Source organism: Chrysochloris asiatica, unplaced genomic scaffold, assembly GCF_000296735.1.
Source record: "Chrysochloris asiatica unplaced genomic scaffold, ChrAsi1.0 scaffold00420, whole genome shotgun sequence".
Classification (NCBI taxonomy): Eukaryota; Metazoa; Chordata; class Mammalia; order Afrosoricida; family Chrysochloridae; genus Chrysochloris; species Chrysochloris asiatica.
Genome location: NW_006408938.1, coordinates 1435813 through 1442767, shown reverse-complemented (window position 1 = coordinate 1442767; position 6955 = coordinate 1435813). Strand labels below are relative to the sequence as shown.

At 39.6% G+C, this 6955-nt stretch overlaps 1 pseudogene; it reads left to right on the top strand.

Moving 5' to 3' along the window:
• The first annotated feature begins 342 nt into the window (after positions 1-342).
• Positions 343-6101, top strand: LOC102830577 (annotated as a pseudogene).
• Positions 6102-6955: the final 854 nt, after the last annotated feature.

Below are 6955 nucleotides of genomic sequence, written 5' to 3'. Positions count from 1 at the left end.
ATCTACTATGTGTTCTAGCTGCTAGTAAAAGTTGGATGCATCTTTTTTTTCTAGATTGTGCCTTTGAAAAATTAGTGTAATGTTGCCATAAACATAGGGTTCCATGTATGGACATTACCTGTACATATAGCTTTGTTTAAGATTAAGCCATGTAGAGAAATATTCTGTTAATCACTTTTAGTCCCTTGTCTGGCCTCTCCAGATCAAATCACACACCATGAGTTAAAGGATATAGATGTTCCCACTTTGACTTTACTGGAACAGAAAATAAAAGAGTTATAAAGTTGAGAGGAGAAAGCCATTGATTCTGTAAAACAACGAGTTGCAAGGTTAGACGATAAAATGTGGAAATGCCCCAAAAAACAAAAGCCATTGGAGCTAAAGCTAGTAGAAGTTTATCTGGTAACCACAATGTAGATGTTTTTTGAAGCCCAGATGGAGAAAATAATAGGTTGCAAATAACTCCTGTTAATTCCAATTGTACCCACTGTAGTTGTGTAAAACACAAACTTATATGACAGTTGTCTCTTTAGCATTCAACAAAGCTTTGCAAAACACTACAGCAGCCGTATTTGGAGGCTCTGTGTCACTGCTTGGAGTAAATTGGGATGGGAAAAGAAACTAGCTCAGAGAATCATACTATGAGATGACATGATATGATCTATAAGAGCTCTGGAGTAAAGGTTGAGAGGCCAGACAGCTGGCAAAACTGAAAAGACATCTTCAAGTTTGACCCATAGAACATACAAGAATTTTTCCAGGATTCCCAGAAATTACTTAAGAAGCAGAATACAATGCAAGAGTGAACTTCCTGAAATTGATTTAGATATTAAAAGAAATGTAACCTTATTTGGAATTACAAGTTGACAAAATCTGGGACATATTTATTATATTATGTTCATTTTGGCTGCCAGAAATATTAGAGCTGGAAGGATTGCTTAATTATAATAATTATCTCATTCAGAATTCCTAAAATCATTAGAAGTTATCAGGAAGAGAAAGCCAAGTACAAATACTTCTCTCCTCTCAAATGGTTTACAGATTCCCTTTAAATCTTTATTATAAAATTTTGTGAATATACCAAGGAGATCTGGTTTGCACATTAACTGGGGTCCTGGTGTGGCACTGTGGATTATTGTGCTGGACTGCAAAGTCAGTTTGAACTAAAACTGGAAGTTCAAGCTTGCCAGAAACTCTGTATACAGGGTAACTATGGGTTGGAACCAACTCAATGACACTTAGCAACAATAACAACAGGCATGTGCAATGAATATGCCTGCCAGGCCTCTGCTTACTTGAGGGACTGGGAAGACTCCTGAGGAAAATGGAGTCAGTCACATGTTTTGCCAATAACAAAACAAGAGTTGTTCTAAGTAATAAAATAACTTGGGGGAGGAGGACTCTGGGTACAATTGTTTTGTTACTGATTTCAGTCATTGGTTTTTCCTCCATGGACACATGGCTTTTGGGGAAGAATAAACAAACAAACAAAAATGTTTCATTAAAGCACCTGCATGGGAACAGATAGTGCTGCTTTAGCTCCCTTCTAAAAATGCAAGAGGCCTTATGGTACAGTGAATTGCTTAGCATAGGTAGGCCTGATAGCTCTAGTTTTTGTGACTCCCACATAATGATTGGGTGTTACCATACAAATAAGGTGTGTGGACTCTGTGATGGTTGGGAATATGTGTCAACTTGGCTAGACCAGGACTCCTAGTATTGTGGGGTTTTCCTCCATTGTGTGCACTCAATTTTATGTTATTATCCTCCATTTGTAGGACAACTCATTAACAACCTGTGATGTGCAGATGATGTTGCCTTACTGACTGGAAGCTAAGAGGACATAAAAGGCTTACTGATAAAGATCAAAGGCCATAGTCTTCAGTATGAATTGCACCTCAATGCCAAGAACACTAAAATCTTCACAAATGGACCAAGAAATAGCATCATGATAAATGAAGAAAAGATGAAAGTTGCAAATGACTTCATTTTCCTTGGCTCCACAATGAATACTCACGGAAGCAGCAATCAAGAAATCCAGTGGCATACTGCATTAGGCAAATCTGTGGTACAAGATCTCTTTAAAGTGTTCAATGACGAAAATGTCAGTTTGAAGACTAAAGTGTGCTTGGTGTAAATCAGGGTATCTTCAATAGCCTTATATGCATGTGAAAGTTGAACAGTGAATAAAGAAGACCATAGAAGAATTGATGCATTTGGGTTATGTTGTGGAGACGAATATTGAAAGTATTATGGACTACCAGAAGAACAAACACATCTGTATGCTCCTTAAAATCCAGAATAGCAAAACTTTGTCTCTCATACTTCAGACGTATTATCAGGAGAGAATAGCAAATCATGAGTCCTGGTGTGGTTTGAACAACAAGGTCAGGAGTTCAAACTCACCAGCAGCTCCTCCAGAAACTCTACACAGACTCTTTAAGAGATAATGCTTAACAACAACGTGTGCTAATGAGGCAGGATTAAATTGCATTAATGAAGATTAGGTAATGGTTGTTATGTTAATGAGGAAGGATTGCAGTGGGATACTTTCATATCACCACTTTACCCAAGTCACCACCCTGAAGAAGGATATCATGCTTGGTAAAGGGAAGGATCAGGGAAAAAAAGAGGAAGACCCCAAACTAGATGGATTGGCACAGTGGCAACAGCAATGGGCTCAAGTGTAACTAGTATGAGAATGATACAGGACTAGGCAGTGTTTCCTTCTATTGTGTGTAGGGTCACTATGAATCCTAACCAAGTCTATGGTATCTACAACAATAATACAACCCCTCATCTGTATGTTGTAAATCCTGATTTCTATGTGTTAATGGTGTGGCTCTGTGGGATAAAACACTGGACCACGTGGTCAATTTGAACCACAAGGCTAGGGTTCAAACTCATGAGCTCTTCCTTGGAAACACTATACAGGGTCTCTATGTGTCAGAAAGGCACTTAATGAAAACAACAACATGTATTAATGGGAGTCCTGGTGTGGTGCTGTGGGATAAAGCATTGGACCACAAGGTTGGTTTGAACCACAAGGTCAGTGGTTCAAATTCACCAGTTGCTCCTCAGAAACCCTATAAAGGGTCATTATGAGTCAGAATGGACTCAAAGACAGTTTGACAAGGAAAACAACAACAGCATGTGTTAACGAGGCAGGATTTGGTTATGCTTATGAAAATTAGGTTATATTTGTTATATTAATGGAAAGGATTGAGGTGAGTTGATCTCAAATCCCCACCTTTACTCAAATCACCACCTTTTTTTGAGTCACACCTTTTATCTGACAAGAGATAACAAGGAAAGAAACACAAGCAGAAAGAACTGACTTAACTACCACCAATACAGAGGAGCTGGGAATAGGGCACATATTTTGGTCCTGGGAGCATTGCACTGAAATCTCCTAGAGTCAGAAGATAGAGAGAGAAAGTGTTGTAATACCAGTGACAGTAAGAGACAGCAAGAAGCAGGGGCAGAGAAATGGTGACAGAAGAGGCAGCAGACCCAGGAGACTAGAAAGATAGGACATGTGTCCAGGAAGTGAGCTTTGTAATACATGCCCAATCAGGGAAGAAGCCAGACCAAGGGGGACAGTGGCTGAGACACCAGACAGAGACACTTCTGAGATCATAGCTGAGAAAAGACTGTCATTTCCAAGCAACTACATCCTGAATCCAGATCCTGAACTATAACTTCTTACAACCTTAAATGTGATCGTTAAGGCTTGGCTGTACTAGGATTCTCAGTTGTTTGGCGGTTAAAATTTAGTAATCCCCCATGACCAACACTAATCTGTCAGTTTGTCTTATTGTGATGGCTTGTGTGTTGCTGTGATTCTGGAAGTTGTACCATGAGGATTTTAATTACCAGCAGGGTCACTCACAGTGGACAGGTTTTAGCTGAGCTTCCAGATGAAGACAGACTAAAAAGAAAGAGACGGGCAACTTCCTAATATTTAGTCACTGAAAACTTTATGAATATAACACAGTTAGCACCAGAATATTGAATATTGAAACATGATGAGGAGCACCAGAATACTGTCATATATAGTGCTGGAATATGAGCCCCTCATGTTGGAAAGCAATAAAAAAATGACTAGGGAAGAGCTACCTAGCCAAAATAGAGTTGACCATGATGACATGAATGGAGTACAGCATTCAGGACCTTTATTTGCCGATGACGCACAACTCAAAATGAAGAAAAATAGCAGCAAATATCCATTAATGAACAGAAAAGGGAATATACTAAGTATAAACTAGGAAATTTGGAAATTCTCAAAAATGAAATAGAACACATAAACATCGATATCCTAGGCATTAGTGAGCTTAAAAGGACTGGTATTAGCTATTTTGAATCTGTCATCCAAATGGTTTACTATGCTGGAAATGACAAATGAAGATGAATGGTGTCACATTCAGCCTCGGAAAGAACATACCAAGATGTGTCTTAAAGTGCAATGTTATCTGTGACCAGATAATATCTGTACATCTACAAGGAAGACAAAGTCAGCAGTTCAAATCCATTAGCTAGTCCTCTGAAACCCTATACAGGGTCACGATGAATCATGTAACAACAACAGCAAGCAAGAGAAACTAATACCACTATTTAAATTTACACACCAATCACTAAAGCCAATGATGATGAAATTGAAGAATTTTATCAACTTCTTCAGTCTGAAATTGATCAAACATGCAATTAAGATGTATTGATAAGCATTGGCAATTGAAGGTTGGGAACAAAGAGGAAGAATCAGTATTTGGAAAATAATGGACTTGGTGATAGAAATGATACTGGAGATCATATGATAGAATTTTGCAAGACTGATGACTTCTTAATTGCAAATACCAATTTGAAACAACATAAAAGATAACTATACACATGGACCTCATCAGATGTAAAACACAGAAATCAAATTGACTGCATTTGTGGAGAGAGACAGTGGGAAAGCTCCATATCATCAGCCCAAACAAGGTCCGTGGTAGACTGTGGTACAGACCTTCAATTGCTCATATGCAAGTTCAGGCTGAAGCTGAAGAGCCAAAATACCACCTTGCATACATCCCATCTGAAGAATAGATTTGATGCATTAGTCACTAAAGGCCAAAGACCGGAAAAGTTGTGGGATGACATCAAGAACATCATACAGGAAGAAAACAAAAGTTAATTGAGAAGTCTTTCTCAATTAACTTTCCCGCCCGCACTCGCAGCCCGCACTTCCTTGCCTCTGTGCCCTGCCTGCATGGGCCCATGGTGAGCTGCAGTACCTGGGCCAGATCCAGCACATCCTACACTGCGATGTCAGGAAGGAGGACCCCCAAGGGCACCGGCACCCTGTCTGTGTTTAGCATACAGACGCGCTACAACCTGAGAGATGAATTTCCTCTGCTGACAACCAAGCATGTGTTCTGGAAGAGTTGCTGTGGTTTATCAAGGGATCCACCAATGCTAAAGAACTGTCTTCCAAAGGAGTGAAGATCTGGGATGCCAATAGGTCTCGAGACTTTTTGGACAGCCTGGGGTTCTACCTGAGAAGAAAGAGATTTGGGCCCAGTTTATGGCTTTCAGTGGAGGCATTTTGGGGCAGAATATAAAGGGATGCATTCAGATTATTCAGGTCAAGGAGTGGACCAGCTGCAAAAGGTTATGGACACAATCAAAACCAACCCTGACGACAGAAGAATCATCATGTGTGCTTGGAACCCAAAAGACCTTCCTCAGATGGCGCTGCCTCCCTGCCATGTTCTTTGCCAGTTCTATGTGGTAAACCAGTGAACTGTTCTGTCAGCTGTACCAGAGGTCAGGAGACACAGGCCTGGGTGCCTGTCAACATTGCCAGCTATGCCAGGCTCACCTACATGATTGCAAATATCACGGGCCCGAAGCCAGGGGATTTTGTACAGACTTTGGGAGATGCACATATTTACATGAAACACATTGAACCCTTGAAAGTTCAGCTCCAGCGAGAACCAAGACCTTTCCCCAAGAGCAACATTCTTCAAAAAGTTGAGACAATTGATGATTTCAAAACTGAAGACTTTCAGATTGAAGCTTACAATCCTCATCCAACTATTAAAATGGAAATGCCTGTCTAGAGAGCCTGTCAAGGGCTTGTTTCAAGGAAGATATTGTCAACTGTGAGGGTGGGGCTGGGTGCCCAAATAAGAAAATTATTTTTGCTATAAAGGACAAAGGAATTAGGTCAAAACCCTGTTGGTTACCTATCAGTTAGTCATTATTAAAAACGGCTTCCTTTGAAGCATGCTGCCAATAATAATATAACCATGCTAGCTCTTCTAATAAAAAAGGTCTTGAGCTTGGTCAACTCACTGAGGATGTATGAAAATGATGAAATTATAAACAATGTTAGGGAAGTGAAAATTTATGAACTCTTAACATAAACATGTTTAAAACCTTTATCTTTATTTATATGAAGGTCACTAAATGTCAAGAATTATTTTAAAATATTCCTTCAAACTTGAGTGAGCTGAATAACACCATCAGTCATATAGTGTGGTTATGAACATTTAAAGTTATTTTCTTTATAGATTGTTATAATAAAATGATAGTCTGAAAAAAAAAAAGTTAATTGAGAAGACAAGAAAGAAGGAAAAGAGCAAAATGGATGTCAGAAGAGACTCTGAAACTTGTACCTCAGCGTGTTGCTGTTTGGTTAAGTACCATCAGCTTGGTACAACTCATAGTGATACTATGCACAAGAGAACTAAACACTGCCTGGTCCTGAGCCAACCTCACAATCATTGCTGCATTTGAGCCCATCACTACTGCCACTGAGCCAATCCATCTCATTGGGAACTTCCTCTTTCTCTGTGATGCTCCATTTTACCAAATATGACATCCTTCTCCAGAGACTGGTCCCTCCTGACAACATGTCAGAAGTATGAGAGATGAAGTCTGACCATCCTGGCTTCCAAGAAGAATTCTGGCT